Genomic DNA, 17,608 nt, shown 5'->3' with positions numbered 1-17,608 from the left:
GTAAGGAAAATTCGAGGGGTGACTTGAAATTGTGAGAAATTATTTGATGGATTACTTTGTCAGAGTAATGCACGGCCTTGGCATAATTACCGTGGCCACCTTAACCCTGGAGGCAGGTGGTGACAAAGGCCTGCAGGGCCTAGGTGCTGAGCCGTTCCCAAATGTGCTCCTGGCTCTCCTGGTCCCCAGTTCGTGGTGTCTGGGCTCCATGAACAAATGCCCTAGTCCGGACAGCGTGTGGGGCAGCCGAAGGGCTGCGCTTTTCCCCAAAACTGTCGTCTGCATCAGCGCCAAGGGAACCCAACAAAAGGCAGGCTGACCTTGAAATAAAATGGGGCAAAAAACAGGGAAGGGGATGAATGGTATCTTTTAAAGCAGTATGTTTCAACGCAATGGTGGACACAGGCACGCTGATCCTTTCTCTCTCTCTCTCTCTCTCTCTCTCTCTCTCTTTCTTTCTCTCTCTCTCTTTCTTATCAAGTCAGACCTTGAACTTAGTGGTTGTCTGCCTTGTACTTCATAATGTTCAAATCTTACCATGTGATTAATAGCAGATTCCCCGTGCGTACGTGTCAGAGACCACATCTGTAGCAAATCTGCCAGCATATTTTTTCCACTAGTTTTACTTTGGAACCATAAAGTCATTCCTGTTTTCTGAATGAGAATAAACCTATTATGCACGAATATAGCTACACCCAGGATCCGCTCTTCGGGGAAAAGTCGTTGCCTATATGACAGGGCTGCTCACATTTCAGTGTTCAGGAGTGCTTCTCAGCGTGGCCTTCAGTGGCGAGAGACCACCCCCGCCCCTTTCTTGGTTTTATTATGATAACAGAAATATATTTGCCGCATGTTGACAAACTCATTTGGAGTAAACAGAGCAGTCTTAATTGTAAGTTCTAATGTTTTATTGCTAAATTGGGCGATAAGTCAATGTTTCAATTTGGCACAGCCAACCGCATGTTCTCCAAAAATAGCCTTCGACACTTTTTAAAGCAAGTCAGTGGTGTACTTAGGGTGTTCACAAAAGGCTTCATTCTTGTCTACAAATGGCAAAGCTCCCCTTCATCCCAAGAGTGCCCAACTCATGTGAGGTGGGAAAAAAATAGGAAGAAAAAAAAACTTCCCCTGTTTGCAGGCATTTCTCCAACTCTTACTCTGGTCAGAAAGGGAAGATTTTGGAGTATATGGGGAAAGCATGCCTAAGAAAGGTTATCTTGATTTTCATTTAACACACCCTCCCAGTGACTTTTCTAAAGGCTCCTCATAAGTATTTCTGTGTAACTGAGATGCAGATCTCAGGAGAGATCTTGGGGCCGTTCACGTTACACCCCAAATCCATGTGTTTTCATATCATGGGAAAATCCAAGATACAGGCAGATCCCTCAGCCCCTGTTGGCTTTGGGTTTTGGTCTTTTCCTTGTTCTCCACTGTAAACTTATACAGAAAAAGACCTCCGCACCCCTGAGTATAAGCACAGCCAATAATGTTTTCCCACAGATGCAGCAGTATGGCTAAGCAAGACCCAGGAGGGGTGGGGAAGGGAGGGAAGAGGGACCGAGGGGGACAGAGGTCCATAAATTCCATAGATGACAATGAGGGGCTCGTTATGGTGCCCCCAGTGCCTTCCCGGGGGCAGCCACTTCTCTTGAGGCTTTGTGAACAGAATGGTGTGCAGGCTGACACAGAAGCCACTGCCCCAACAAAGGCAAACAGAGTTTACAAACCCTGTTTCAAAGCCACACAAAGGCATGGTTACAGAAATAATACCAGCCCTTTACTTTTATGGTGGTCACCATGTGCTATTGTCTTCATGTGGTTTATCTTATGTAATCCTTACCGCAACCCTGTACGAGAGGCATTCTCACTATCCTGAGGCCCAGAGAGGTAAGGACTTCGCCCAAGGTCACACAGCTGAAGAGTGGCAGAGAGCCAGGATCAAACCCAGTTCACACTCTTGACCTCATACTATGCCATGTTCCATTGTTTGGAGGTTGCCTAGTCTTGTCTTTTAGCATAACCTGATCCAAATTTTTCTGCCTTGGCACATTCTCTTCCACCTGTCAGTATTTTATTGTAAGTTACTAACTTCAGGTAATTTCCTGTTCTCTTGAACTGTTTTGCTTACACAGTTCCAAAGCCGTTCCGACCACAGTGCATCGGTGTAACTTTGATAGCTGGGGTAAACAGACACCTTGGCCCAGTCATTAAATGTGATGTTAGCTGCAGGTTTTTCATAAATGCCTTTTATCACATTAAGGAAGTTTGGTTTTTTTTTATTCCGAGTTTTTGGAGAGTTTCTATCATGAATAGGTATTGGATTTTGCCAGATGTTTTTACTATGTCTACTGAGATGATCATCTGAGTTGTGTCCTTTATTCTATTAATGTAGTGTATTGCATTGCTTGATTTTCGTTAAACCAACCTTGCGTTATTGGGATAAATCACATTTGGTCATGGTGTTTGATCTGTGTTGCTGGATTCAATTTGATGATATTTGTAAAGCATTGTGGTGTCTTATGTTCATGATGGATATTTATTGTGATGTCTTTTGTTTTGCTTTTGTATCAGAGTAATGCTGGCCTCACAGGATGAGTTGGGAAGTATTCTCTTCTTTATTGTCTAAAAGAGTTGGTGTAGGAGCAGTATTATTTTTTGTTTACATATAGTAGGTTTGTTCAGCATTGTTTCATTATAACATTGATGTGATGCCATAAGAATTTAACTCTTGATTATATCAATTAGCCTATACTAAAATTAATTTCATTATATTTGATTTCATTTAAAACATAGAACCTATCAATGATGTGAAGTGAGGCTTGCTGTATGTCAGGCATGTCAAACTCAAAGGCTAACACGGGCCAAATAAACAAAGTTTAAGTTTATGTGGGCCACAAAAAAACAAAGCTTCAGTTTTCATAGAACCAGGTTTATGTCGATAGAGACATTCTGAATACAAAGGGCTAAAATAAATGAGTAATTGTTAACATAAAATAACAGAACGTTTTAATAAAATTAATATTTTTTCTTGAGCATCAACTTACCAGACACTGAATAGCTGCACAAATTAATAAGTGTAATGCAAATAAACCTATTTTTCTTGTTCTCCAAAAGCAAAATATTTCCTGTTGCGCACACCAAACAAGTCAGTACAAGACTAATGATGCGGCAATCGGCTGCTAAAATATTCGCTGCTAGTATTAGTGGAGAGAAATTGTGTGCCTGCGCGTTAGGCATTTAAGGGAAATGAATGCAACACGATTATAGTAATCAGTCATTAGCAAATGTCATTCGTTATTAATAATTATGTATAACAGGATATTGTAAAAATTAAGTTACAAAATTTTTATTAAAATGTTTTTTACATACCGTTATATTGGCTGGGCCGCAAAAATATTCGTTGTGGGCCACTTGCGGCCCATGGCCCACGAGTTTGACATGCTTGCTGTATGTGATAGAATGTATTATAAAATGCATGTATTTCTAGGGATTTGTCCATTTTACCTAAATTGTCTAATTTTTTGGCATAAAATTGTTCAGAATATTTCCTTATAATTGTTTTCATTTCCATTCACTCAGTAGTGATGTTCCTTTTTCATTCTTTATGTTGGCAATTTTGTCTTCTTTCTTTTTTCTTAGTCATCCTAGCTAACAGTTTATCAGTTTTGTTGATCTTTTCAGAAGCCAACTTTTGGTTTCATTGGTTTTCTCTATTGTTTTCTGTTTCCTCTCTGATTGATTTCTGGTCTAACCCTTACTCCTTTTTTCTGCTTGTGTTGGGTTTAATTTGCTTTCTCTAATTTCTTAATGTGGCAGCTTAGATTATTGAATTGGAAGTTTTCTGTTTTTCTAATTAAGCAAATAAATTTCCCTCTAAGTTTTGCTTTCGTTTCATCCCACAAACATTGATAGTTGTTTCTTTTTCATTCATTTCAAAACCTCTAATTTCCATTACAATTTCTTGTTTGACTCATGAGTTCATTATAAGTGTTTTACTTAATTTTCTAATACTTGGGGATTTCCCAAATTACTTTTTTTTGTTATTGATTTCTAAAGTACTCCTGTTGTGATTGGAGAATATACCTTTTACGATTTCAGATCTTTTTAACTTATTGAGACTTGTTTTATGGCCCACATATGCTCTATGCTGAGGAATATTCCACATACTTTTGAAAAGAATGTGCATTCTTCTGTCGTTAGGTAGAGTGTCCAATAATTAGGTCAAGTGGCTGATAGTGTTGACATCTTCTATATCTTTATTGATTTTCTGTCCAGTTATCTATGTATATAAAAGCCCAGCAACCAGACAGCGGAACAACCGGAACAACCAGTTGCTATGACGCGCACTGCGGTGGCCAACCAGCCAATCCAGGCCCTCATCAGTCCCCCAAACTTCCCGCAGCCCCTTCTTCCAGCTGGCCCCATCCCTGATTGACCCCCCGCCCCCCATGGAGATGGGGCTGGCCAATCTCCCACATCTCCTCCCCCACACTGGCCTGGCCCTGATCGGCCCCCATTGGGGTGGGCTGGCTGGTCCCTGCCTGTGCATAAATGTGTGCACCAGGCTTCTAGTTCTATCAGATTTTTTAATGTGCAGTATTGAAATCTCCAAATATAATTATTGAACTTTCTATTTCCCCTTTCATCTGTCAATTTTGCCTTAATGTATTTCAGGATTTGGTTGCTATATATATATATATATATATATATATATATATATATATATATATATATCTCATATCTTCCTGATGCATTGACCCTTTTATGTTTCTGAAATATCCCTCTTTGTCTTGGGGAATATTTCTTGGCCTAAAGTTTATTTGTCTGCTGTTACATTCAGGCTCGCTTATGGTCGCTGTTTTCATGGTTTATGTATTTCTATCTTTTAACTTCCCACCTACTTGTGCTTTTGAATCTAAAGTATGGCTTCCGTAGACAGCATAAAGTTGGATTTCTTTTATCCAGTCTGACCATTGGAGTAGTTAGTCCAGTAACATTTACATGATTTTTTTTGTCTTGTTGGATGTATGTCTGCCGTTTTGTATTTGTTTTCTAGGTGCCTCATGTGTTTTCTCTTCTCCTTTTCAGCTTTCTTTTATAAAACAGATCTTTTTGTTATACCATTTTAATTCATCTGCTAATTTTTTAAAACTACATTTGTTGTTGTTTTTAGTCTTTGCTCTAGTAATTGCAATGTATATCCTAACTTTTTACAGACTACTTAAACTTATAAACTACTTAATTCTAATAAACAGCAATTTTATTCCAGTGCAGTCAACTTCTTCCCTATTCATTTGTACCATGATTGTCACATCTATACATGTCATAAACTCAACAATATTGAATTAATATTACTGCTTATTCAATCTTTATGTTTTGTAAAGAAATTAAGGAAAGAGAAAAATATATACAGGTTTTTTTTTTTCTATTTACCATTTCCAGGGTTTTTCATTTCTTTCTGTAGATTTGAGTTACCATCTGGTGTCATTTCCTTTCAGCATAAATAACATCATTTAGTATTTCTTATACGGCAAGTCTGCTAACAAAAGAAATCATTATTTGCTTATTTAGAAATGTCTTTATGTCACCCTCATTTTTTTAATATATTTGTATTGATTTCAGAGGAAGGGAGAGGGAGAGAGAGATAGAAACATCAATAATGAGAGAGAATCATTGATCGGCTGCCTCCTACACACTCCCTACTGGGGATCAAGTTCACAGCCCGGACATGTGCCTTTGACTGGAATCGAGCACAGGACCCTTTAGTCCGCAGGCCAAAGCTCTATTCACTAAGCTAAACCAGCTAGGACTCACCGTCATTTTTGATGGATGGTATTGCTAGATATAGAATTCTTGATAGACAGGTTACTTCCACCCTCACCCTTTCACCATTTTGAATACCTTATTCCACTGTCTTCTCCCTCCATTGTTTCTGATGAGAAGTCAGCCATTACTCATATTGTTGTTTGTCTGTACTTAATGTTATTTTTATCTTGCTGCTTTCAAGATTTTCTCTTTCTGCCATTATTTCTATCAAGATATTTCTCTGCCACTTACTTGGTCCCTTCTCCCTCTGGGACTGCCATAATTGGTTTTCAGGTTATTGCCCACTGATCTCAGAGTTTCTGCTCATTTTTCTTCAATCTTTTTTTCTTTGTCTTCTTCAGATTGGATAATTTCTATTGACAAATGGTCAAGTTCACTGATTCCTCTTTATTTCATCCATTTTAGTTTTCAACTTTTATAATTTTTCTAGTTCCTCTTTCTGTATTGTGGTTCTTTATTTGTTGAGATATCATCATGATCATTTCTTTTCATTCTTTAAGCATAGTTTTCTTAAATTCTCTCAATATATTTATAATAGCTACTTTGAAGTCTTTGCTAAATCCTGCATCAGAACCACTCAAAATCAGATTCTACTGACTGTTTTTTCTTTCCCTATTATAGATTACACTTTTGCACTTTATCTTATTTTTTTTTCTTTTTGACATATCATAATTTATTTGTTGGAAAACTAGACATTTTAGATGGTATAGTATAACAACTCAGCCTCTGATATTTTTAAGTAGCCTTCCTGAACATAATATACAGGATCTATCTCCCCTGCAGGTTTGGGTTTTTTTACTCTTATTTTTATTTTATGAGCCTGTCTTCCTAGAGGATTTCCCCTTTATGTGCATAACTTAGTAGCCAGCCAATGGTTGAGCAAAAGTTGTACCAAAAAACCTCCGACCCATAAGGCTTCCATCCCCTGTCAAGTGATTTGTATGTGTGTTGAGGAGCACATTCCAAGTTCAGCCATTTCTCAAGCCTCCCTTGGCTTTGACTTTTCACTGGGGTCTCTCAGGCCTTCCCAGTACGTGCACATACTTTGCAATCGATAGGAGATGTACACAGAGCTCCCCTGGCACAACTATGGCTCTCTCATTTCCAGGATCTCCACATCAATTGTTGTTAGGTCTGTCACTCGCCCCAGCTGGTACTGCAACCTTGGGCTAGCAGAACATTCATTTCCCTACCAAGTTTGCTACTTTCACTGACAGTGATACTGGGCCTGGGTTTTGCCCTCTGCTTCTAAATCAAGTCAGCCTTCTCTGGCAGCCCTGCCCTGGTAACACCATCATTCTAGCCAACTAAGCTAGGGGGCAAGGTGGCGATGTTCTTACCTGAAGTTCTGCCAGCTTTCTATGAATAAACACTTCTCAGTTTGTGGTGGGGGTTTTTTGTTGTTTTGTTTGTTTGATTTTTTGACTTTGTTCATTATTCAGAGCCCTGAAAAGGTTGTTTTAATGGTTGCCCACGTTTATACTTGTTGTGGAGGGAGTAAATTTGCCAGCCTCTTTACTCAGCTGGAGGACTCCTGGTAGAGGGATTTTGCTAGTCTATACAAAGTTTCTATAAAATCTTTAGGGTGTGATTGTCATGAAAGATCTCATCTTGGGCTCCTTGTGTATTTTGACCCCTTATTTCCCAGAATTCCAAGCCCTCCTCCTCAAAGAGTTTTCAGTGCCCGAGGCTCCCTGAGATGGGTAGTGACCAACTCCAGAAGCTTTCATTCCACTCCTTCCACCATGGACAGTTTGACTGCCAGAGTCGCATCCCCGCATGCTTATATCCGCTTCAAACCCAGGGCAGCTCCTTGCCCATTACGTCACTATGCACACAAAGAGGAAGCCCTCTAGGAAGCCAGGTGGGGCCTGTTTGGGGCAGACCTGTTGAAGAAAAATGGCCTAGTCATTGGCTTGTTTCACTTTCATTTTTCTCTGTCATCTGGGAATACAATACAGATCCTATCAGGCCCAACAAAGGGTACATTCTGATATTATTTTCAGTTTTTTGTCTTGACAGAGAAGGCTAAGCATGGAGATCAGAAATACCTACCACAACCATGAGAAGGATGGGCTCAGTGGAAGGCCAGAGGGGGTAGCACTGCTTGTTTGCTTTCTCTGTATATATTCTTTCTTTCCTTTTTTTGGAAAAAGAAAGAAGTTTAAACCCCACCACCCACTCATCAGGTGATCGGAGACTGGAGTTGTAAAAATGTGCTGCAGGCAGAAGTTCTGAAAAAAATCCCAGAAACTGTTGAAAACATCTCTAAACAAGGTATTTTTCTCCTGCACCTTTCTTGCTAAAGGTCCCAATTGCTGCCAAGAAAACTAGTGAGAATGTTAGCTGCCAAATAAAAAATTTATGACAGTGTTTGGCAAAGGACTATCTCGCTGCTTGTTTTATACATTTCCACAAGGCGCTTGAAGGCGGCCTATTTTCCTTCACCTCCTCCCCCACCCTCCACTTTGGGTACGTATAACTTACCGATCACTGGGTCTGTTCTCTAATGAAAAAGCAAACTCCTATAAAGTAGGATTAAACAATATAACTTTTCCCGCCTTCGGTAACCTCTGAAATGTGAGCAAAATGTTTTCAAATACACTGTGTTGCAAAGAAACAGAAAGGATTTGCTTGGTTAGAATAGACACTCGTGTAAGAAAAAGAACAAGAACCATTCAGTTAGAAAACAGACTTCTTAGTGGCAAAAGGCGTCCTTGAAATCCCCATCCTTGCAAACGTCCACTCCCGACACTTTGCACACAAGGAAATGGGGGCCCAAAAGCAGACAGTGTTCTGCCTCAGGTCACACAGCCAAGCCCACCTGAGACCAGAGCCTGTTGTAGCCTCAGCTGCCATGCTCCACCCCCCACTGTGCACCACAGCCCAGCATTGCTTTTGTGTGTTGGGGCTCTCACACACACGTGCACTTGCAACATGTTTTACAAGCATTAGAATTCCAGGCTATTCTGCTTAATACAAATAAAAACAGTTCCTTCCCGCCCTGGCCAGTGTTCTCAGTGGTTAGAGCATTGGCCCTCACACCGAAGGGTTGTGGGTTTGATCAAGGGCACGTACCTGGGTTGCAGGTTCATTCTGGCCCCAGTTGGAGTTCGTGAGGGAGGCAACCTATGTGTCTCTCTCATATCAACATTTCTCTCTCTCTCTTTCTCTCTCTCTCTCTCCCTTCCTCCCTCTCTCCCTTCCTCCCTTCCACCGTCTCTAAAAATCAATGGGAAAAAATATCCTTGGGTCAGGATTTTCTTCTCGAATATTTTTTTTTTTTAATCTAAGGCATAAAACTGAGTCAAGACAGGGCTGTGATCTCCTGAAAGGGGAGCCTCCAGCCGCGTGGCTGTGTAATGCTTCCGGGAGCCTTTCCAAAGGGCGGGAGGGGGATGCTGCACTTAGAAAAGAAAAAAAGTTTTCTTGCAGCGAGTTTGGATGTTGATAGTGATAATTACATAGGCTGGTGGTGAACACCCTGAAATATTTTGCCTGCCTGTCTGAGGAAGCAAGATGATCTGTCTCAGTCTTTTCAAAACAGTGATCAGATGATGCTTTCGGTTGTTAATTAGTGCTGTTCGTACGCATGTCATCATTCTGACCCATTCAGAAGCCTCGCTGCACCCTCGTTCCTGCCTCCTTCAGCCTGTCGAGGCACCTGCCGTCACTGCCACACACTCAGCGATGGCCCAGCGCGGGCCGCACGGCTGCCCCGGGCTGCGGCTGTGTGGTGGAAGCCGTGTTATTTGATATAAAGTGCTATGGACAGACCAGGAGTAAGCGGATTATTTCAGACAGCGTGAGGAGGCAACCGGGGGAAGATTAGCTTGACATGAGGCAGATAGCATAAGCAAATTAGAAACCCTCCCCAGTTAGTACCAGAAACCCAGATCTGTGCTGTTTGTGATTTGCTGAAAGGCAGAGTGTCGCTGTTCCAGGCTGTATGATTTAAGTTGAAACGTTGGCATTTCCTAACAATGCACGTTAGCATCTGAGGCTGTGCACTGGCCTAAGAAATAAAGTTCAGTCCCTCTTCTCCGCAGCTGCCAAGTCGTCCCCAGTACGAGATTCTATACATTGGAATTCTATACATTCTGTACTTGGCCCTGGAATAATCTCTAGGGCACACTGTATATTTCTATACAGAGACTACCCGACGTGACTCCAACATCCCACATTTAATCTCTCTTTTGCTTGTTTGTCTTGCGGAACATGTACCACATTAAGTCATAAAACGAGCGTGCAGAATGCCAGATGCTACAAATGCAATTAGATGCTTAAAAATAGCTTCCTTGGTGGCACTGCTGGAAATCGGACAGGGCCTTGTGTTTCTAAACCGGTGGCACTTTCCTGCTAAGCTACTGCTCGTGAGCTCCAGGGGAGGCAGGGGTCCCCTTCTGAGGCCGCCGTGCAAGCGATGGGTCATGGCAGAAGTCGGACCAGGCACCACTGTCCTTCCAACTTCTTGGCAGTCCCACATATTGTTGTTGGTTTTCTCCAAGTGCGCCGTGTTGCCACCTGTTCCTTGACTTCTGATGATTTTCTGTCAAGTTGAAGGTGACAAAGGCCCTCAACAGACTGAGCCCAACTTGTGTAGATCGGAATGCATTTCAAATAAACGGTTATTTCAGCAGAAGTCAAACTACCACAAAGCTCAGAATTTATTTTTCACTCTTACCCAAGGAAGAAGAAGATGTTTTTGTATAGGAGGGTAGAGGCTGAATTGCTTTTCTCTGATGGTAAAAATGGTGCATATTTATTACCCAAAAAAAATCTGGAAAATGCAATGACTCATAGAAGATTTTTAAAAATCGCCATGATCCCACACCTAAATACAGTTAGTACTATCATCTCTATGTCTATGTTTCCGATTTTTGTTTTAAGTTTATATTTTTCTTTTGGCAAAATTGGGTCGAGTGTACTTGCTACTTACAACCTTTGCTTTATAACTAATATATTATAGATATTACGTTAAAAAGATCGGTGGTCTTAATGGTGAGGATAGGACAAGATCTTCTTATGCCTCTGAATCCTCAAGAACAAATTTCCCATATAGTTTTAGCATTGATTCTATTTTGGTGTATTTTTTCTTTGAAAATTATTAGTATCTGAATGGCATTTGCGGCAACTCTCAACTCACTAATGTCATATAAAAATATTATAATATCATGTTTCTTCAGCAAAAGTTTTCATTTTCTATTTTTACTTGATGATCTCACTTGAACATCACAAAAATCTATAAGGTGGGGGGAAAATATGTTATTATCCCTGGTTTTATTCATAAGTGCAAAGTAAACTAGAATGTAAGATGCACCAGGATACCAGCCATTACTTTTCTCACCACGTACAGCACGTAGTCTTTGAATTAGGGTCTAATTTTAAATATCAGCTTTTTCAGTGACTAACTAGATCCTAGGCAGATTAACCTCCCTAAGCCTCAGTTTCCCCCTCTGGAAAATGGGCGCACTGATTCCTTTGTCATAGATTTGTTATGATTATTAAATAACAAAATTTGCATGAAATACTAAAGGCACAAAAGTAGATAAAAAATAAATTTTACCATTTTTTCTCTCACACATTTCCTCTTACTTTCGTATAGCATTGTGAATAAACTGTTTCTTTTTCCAATTTACTCAATTTCGAGTTCAGCATTATTTTAAATAATAATTATATATGTAATATGTACAATTCAAGGAAATGAACAAATGCATAAACATGGAAAGAAAAAAACACCCACTACTCAAACACAAACACTGTTAACACGTGGCTACATTTCCTTCAAGTCTTTTTTTTTTTTCTGTGCAGAGTCTTGTCATTTGTTTTTAGACACATCCACTCGTGTCTTGAACTAGTGAAATAGAGGTGGGAGTTAAGGCATGTGTTTTGGAGAACGTGTTCTGCGTGTCACCACGCTCTGCTCTTGTTTCCAAGGTTATAAAAGAGATGCCCCTTTGCAACCCTGCTTCCATTGGCAGGAAGCCAAAATAGGGGTCCGACGGGATGGGTGTCAGGGTGGAGGTGCAATGATGATGTGTCAAGAACCTGAGGTGTCTGAATGCGCTGATCCCGGGGCCTTGGAGCAAACCGGCTCCTCCGGCATACAGAGGGTCTGGACACGACCTCAGCAGAGGCCGCCATCTGTCAGGCCCCAAGTCGGCCTTGGGGTCACCCAGGGCTGGGCAAAGCAGAAGGACTCCACTGGAGTATCTTCAGCCACTGGGAAGAAACGCTTTTTCCTAGACCCTCAAAAGGTGTCTGTTCAGCCCTGGCCAGTTTGGCTCAGTTGGTTGGAGAATTGTCACATGCACCAAAAGGTCGCCAGTTTGATCCTGGTCAGGGCACATGCCCAGGTTGCAGGTTCAGTCCCTGGTCGGGGTGCATACAGAAGGCAACCAATCAATCTTTCTCTCTCTCTCTCTCTCTCTCTCTCTCTCTCTCTCTCTCTCTCTCTCTCTCTCCCCCCCCCATCCTTTCCTCTATAAAAATCAATTTTAAAAATTTTTTTAAATAAAGGTGTCTGTTCAAGCTGAAGGGAAAATTCCTACCGCCCAGCCTCTCCTATCAGCTAATTTGATACTTCTCTATCAAGTAAAACCATTAGTGAATACATTGATTCTTTCTTTTTCTTCTTTTTTCTCCCCCCCCCCCTTTTTTTTTTTGTTTTTTTTGTTGTTGTTGTTTTTGCCGTTCTGCTTTGGCTATTCCCAGGATTTCTCTGAACCAGTTGGGCAAATTGATTTTTGTTAGTTTCACTGGCCTTGTGGAAAATTATCTCATGAACTGGTTTTTATAGGAAGACTCAAAGCACAGCACAGGGTGAAAAATAAGCCTATAGCAGTCAAAGCTGTTGTCTGAAATGTCTTCAGACTGGAAAGCTGAATTTATTGCACAAAACAAGTACTAGCAAGGCGGAGGTGTGCAGGGCTGCTCATTATCACGGGAAAGGGGAACCAGAAAGCCAAGTAAAAAATTAAATTTTAATAATGCCAGTGATATTTTCTAAATCTTTCCTGACAGAAGGATTCTCATTATTTTTATCTGTCTCTGAGTAGGTTCTTTTAGTGCCATCTCAGAAATGGCCTCAGCTATGATTGTTTTCCCGGCTTTCAGGCATCTAAGAAACCAAATGTAGACAGAGAGAAATATGCTTTAGGTTGTTCAAGGAAGGGCCATGACCGCGGTAACATTTCGGCTGCGTATCTGCCGCCAACATTTGCTGGGAACGCCTTCAGCTTTCACAAAAGAGGTCCGTGTTGTTAAGACAATTGCTGTAAATCTCCCAAACAAAGGGGGCCCACAACTCACTGCACTTCGCTAGGGGAGGACCTCCGGGGCCCCCAGTGCCAAGTCTGGGTTCATTCTGGAAATCACCCCATGCTGGCCACGAAAGGAGACTGGAGAGAAAAAGGGGAATACCCTGTTGTTCGGGTAAACGTGCAGACGCCTTTCCAAGTAGCACATAGTATGGACTTGTTTGGGGATAGGAGGGAAAATAAAGCCAGAATCATTAAAGTAGCCTCGCCATGAGGATGTGGATTCTTTCTGTTTTCTTAATTCTTCCAGGCCTGTGTATCAGCCTGTCTTGGTCCCAAAGGGATCTATAGCAATTGACCAAAATATATACAAAACAATAGATTTCCCGTCTATGAAACGAAGCCTGGAGTAAGGTTCGTGCGCAAGCTGAGGACCAGCCTGCCTACCGTTGCGGGGGGGGGCGGGGGCGGCACAGGTGCTCTCCCAGATTTCTGGCAGCCAATGTGAAGCGGGAAATGTGAAAGTTACAGGAGTCAGTATCCAGGGGATAACAACACAGCTCTGTCCCCTCCCCGACCGGAGAGAACACCTTCCTGCCGGACGTGGTGCCAGGGACACCAGCCTGGCAGGGTAATGAACAGCCTGTTCAAGAGCATCCCATCCACCTGTCCCTTCCTGTCCTGTGCCATGTCCCCCCTTCTCTCTCCCCCTCCCACCCCCCGTCAGCTGGTGGCCAGCACTGCTGAGAGCGCACGCGTGAACCTAAACCACGTGGTACAGGGCAGATTCGGGGTTCTGCTGCTCCAAGGGGGAGACCAGTGTCTCCAGGAGAGATGGACCTCGTTCTTGGGCTCCTTGATCAATCCGGTTTCTCAGCGGGATTTCTAATGAGTGTTCAGCAGGGGACTTTGAGGCTGTCACCTCCGGCAAGGACCCGGAGTGGCACCACCTCCGATTGTAATTAGGTGCCCTCCTGTTACCTGGTAGCCAGTTAGGGGTTGGAATTCACCATCCACTTGTGAAAATTAAAAGCAGGTAGCTTGAGGCCAGTACCTCCAAAGAATGACAGAGAGAAACGTGGCTCCTTCTTTGTCTTCTGGCTCAGTTCCCATCAAGATCCCTCCTAAATTAGGATTGGTTCTTCTATTTTTTTTTTTTTTTTTTTTTTTTTTTTTGCAGCTAACTAAAGGACCTAAGAAAGCATTCAAAGGCCACTCTTCTCCTTGGCAATTTATTGTCTTTATTTTTCTCTAGTCCTCAGACATGGTCCTCAGAGTCCATTCTCAAGGGTGCTTGGGTCACATGTATTTACTCCCATTTTTGAGATGGGGAAACTGAGGCACGTTTACTTGTTTGTCACAAGATCACGCAACAGATTAGGAGTAGAGGCAATCCTGCAAATGTCTCTTTGCCACTCACCCTCCAATGGAGACTCCTCGGGTTCCCATCCCAGGCCTCCTGGCTTAGAAGGCATTGCACGTAAGACGCACTCCATCCTCCTTGAGAATCGCCAGCCGGGCCGCGAAGGTCAAGGGGCCTGCAGATGTGCCAATGTGCACACAGCCCTGACCTCCGCCTGGGCTTTTCATCGCCCTGTGAGGGGCCCGAAAGGCACACACCAGCTGGTGTGTGGCTTCTGTTGACCTCTCCCTGGCCTCTGACCCCCTGTGGTTAGGAATCAGTTAGGGGCTAAGTTGGATGCACTCAATGTGGACCCTGGTTATTGGTGCTCACACCAAAGCCAAACTTTAGACTTCTGCAGGGTCAGGAGGTCTGGGCTGTTCCGGTCTCCGAGGGAATCTCGGGTAAAGCAGGGCAGAGATGCACTCACCCACCCACCCCCTTCCTTTCCATTGTTCCTTAATAATTAGTCAGAGGTCACAGACTGAAGACAAGAGAGAGAGAGGAGTTCTGATGGTATGACCAGAACATGTCACCACATCCCTCAAGAGTTACGGAGAGGCGGATGGCTGGTCAACCTCTGGCAAAGGGTTTTATTCCCCCTAACATGAGGGAAGGAAAAAGATGTAAATCCATGACTATTAGGAGATAAGTGTCTCATGTCAGGTCTTGCAGGGAAATAGTGTGAAATCCCATCACAAAAGCCTAGGCAGTCGTGTCTGCACCAATGTGACCACAACCAGAAGAGGGAAACTAGCATGGCCAGAAGGGCAGCCTCTCCTTCCTGGGTACTTGAGTACCTGAGTAGCTGCAGAAAATGGGGCTCCCAGGAGAGTGGCTCAGTAGGGACGCCACAAGGCCAGCTACTCAGGAACAGCACCGGGATGTGTCCTGGGGGGATCAGAGGACTCGGCCAGGGCACCCACAGCAGCCGCCTGTCTAGGGATTTGGGGGTGGCCAAGCAAGGAGTCGTTTCAGAGCTCATTGTGAGAAGATCAGTGAGGAATCACAGGAGTGGAGTGATAATAAGTATTATACTGAGCAGTTGCTGTTACCGAGCACTGATGATCTAAGCACTTCATGTTGAATTTTCTCAGTTATTTATTAATGTAATTCATTGGCCAAGGCACTGCAATTATTGGCCCCATGTGTCTGGTGTGGGAACTGAAGCATTGGTTCTTTGGAACTCTCAGATCCCTGGTATTGGTACTTTTGCATTTCTTTCGTAAACAGAGGACTAAAGGAGGAGAGTTCACTTTTCATGTTGCCAAGTAAGAGAGTCATTTCCAAGGAGAGAGTCCATTTCCAATGTCCAAGTAAGGACATTGGGAAAAACCACTGCCATCTACGATCACCATCACATCACAAAATAAAGAACATTTTTTTCACCTTAAAGGAGTTAAAAGGACATAATCTCAGAGAAGTAATGAAGTAACTTGCTTAAGGTTGCACGGCTGGTGTGCGGCAGATCCTGCATTCGAATCCAGGCAGTTTGGCTCTGAAATGAAGGTGGCTAAACAGCTCCTGCCCAAATATATTCACAGCTTCTCTGGAAGGTCAAGAGACTGAGTGGCCCTCGGCCAGGGAAGAGCTGGGGGTACCTGATTCAAGGGGATGGTAGATTGCTTTATAATACAGGGGCAGGACCCAGTGGGAGTGAGAACCCTCCCTCCGGGCACCCAGAAGGAGGTAGAGGGGGGAGGGTGAGAAGCACCTAAATCTAGGGGTCAGGAAGGGGTCGTTCCAGCATACACTCCAGCAATGGCCGGCCTGCCTGCCTGAGAACGTCATCTCGAGTGGGCCTGGCCTTCTCCCTGGGTGGTCCTGAGCCACCAAGTCCAGGTCCTAATAAATCAGGATCATTTTGGAGAGTAAATGACATCACAGATGCAGTAAACATTTAAGACCAAAAAAGGGCACCCTGCCTTTTTAAGACAGTCTAGAAGTTACATATCGCTGTCCACACCCATCCGTGTAATACTTGGGAGCAATTCCTTTATTACTTTCTGTGGATGTCTGAACTCAAAACAGAGACCTTTCTCAAGGTCACAGTAAGTCTAGCTGATTCTCCCACCTGGTTTTCTTTTCCATCTAGCACTGTGTTCCTACAGATGCATTAAATTAATCTTGAGCAGACCTGGAATCTTTCTGTGGTGGACCCTCTCACCTGTATGACAGGTGATGTAGACATAATTGAAAAATTGTGTGGGACGAAGTCACTAAGCAGTGGAGTCACTGGTGAGCTGCCCCCAGAGGCTGATTGCCATTCTCTCTGTCCCCAAATCTAATGAGGAGTCAAGTGATCCTGCATTTACCTAAGAAAGAGCCAGAAAGGACGCAGCCATTGTGTCTGTGACTGATGAGAGCTGGTGAAATATGCTTCCGAAAAAATTGAATGTTATCTTAGTGATGCGTGGTACATTTACACTGGGCACTAAGAAGAGTTGACTCTGGTGAGTTCGTGTTATGACTTTCAACTTGCATACCCCATCACTGGGTCTGTGGAGAGGACTAAAAAGAGGGAGATATCAAAGACTCGCTCCTCAAACAACCAAGGAGCGTCTGCTGGAGAACATGCGACGCACAGATGAATAACCACCTGATGATGTGTGTCCTCTAGGGGCGCAAGATAAGACTGGCCAGGGGTTTGGGGCTCCCAGTGACTTCTCTGTAAAAACAAGGATGATAATAGTACCCACCTCATAGGATTGCTGGTTTCAAAAAAGTGCAGAAAATGCCAGGACAGCACCTGACCCAGAGTAAATGGTGAGTTAATAGGAGCTGCTGCTGTGGCTGTCGTCACTGGCATCACCATCATCATTGTTGCCATCACCACGGTCCCACACTGTAGAGTAAGGAGTCACCAGACAGTAGAGCTGGGTGGGAGGTTCTAGCTCCGAGGGTTCACGAATCTTGCCATGTCTTGGATTGGGACTTTAAATAGAGGATTGTCCACTTTTTATTTTGCAACGTACAAGTAATTTCCAAGGAGAATGTAGATTTCCGATGTCTATGTAAGGACATTAGGGAAAACGCCTGCCATCCACTCCAGCATCACTCCATAAACTAAAGGACCCGTCACCACTGAAACGGGGGAAAGGACACCGTCTCAGAGAAAAGG

At 43.1% G+C, this 17,608-nt stretch overlaps 1 protein-coding gene across 6 annotated transcripts in view; it reads left to right on the top strand.

Moving 5' to 3' along the window:
- The window catches only part of VTI1A (vesicle transport through interaction with t-SNAREs 1A), a 314,965-nt gene that overhangs the window by 288,997 nt on the left and 8,360 nt on the right, over positions 1–17,608 (top strand). The window contains exon 9 of one of the 6 annotated variants that reach the window (XR_004972119.1): positions 7,983–8,103. The exons of the other annotated variants lie outside the window; for them this stretch is intronic. The gene's annotated coding sequence lies outside the window, so the exon portion shown is untranslated. The remainder of the gene's footprint in view (positions 1–7,982; positions 8,104–17,608) is intronic. 6 annotated transcript variants of the gene reach the window in all.

Source organism: Myotis myotis, unplaced genomic scaffold (genome assembly GCF_014108235.1).
Source record: "Myotis myotis isolate mMyoMyo1 unplaced genomic scaffold, mMyoMyo1.p scaffold_m19_p_15, whole genome shotgun sequence".
Taxonomy (NCBI): Eukaryota; Metazoa; Chordata; class Mammalia; order Chiroptera; family Vespertilionidae; genus Myotis; species Myotis myotis.
The sequence above is the reverse complement of the archived record's forward strand: the minus strand, read 5'-3'. Positions and strand labels throughout refer to the sequence as shown.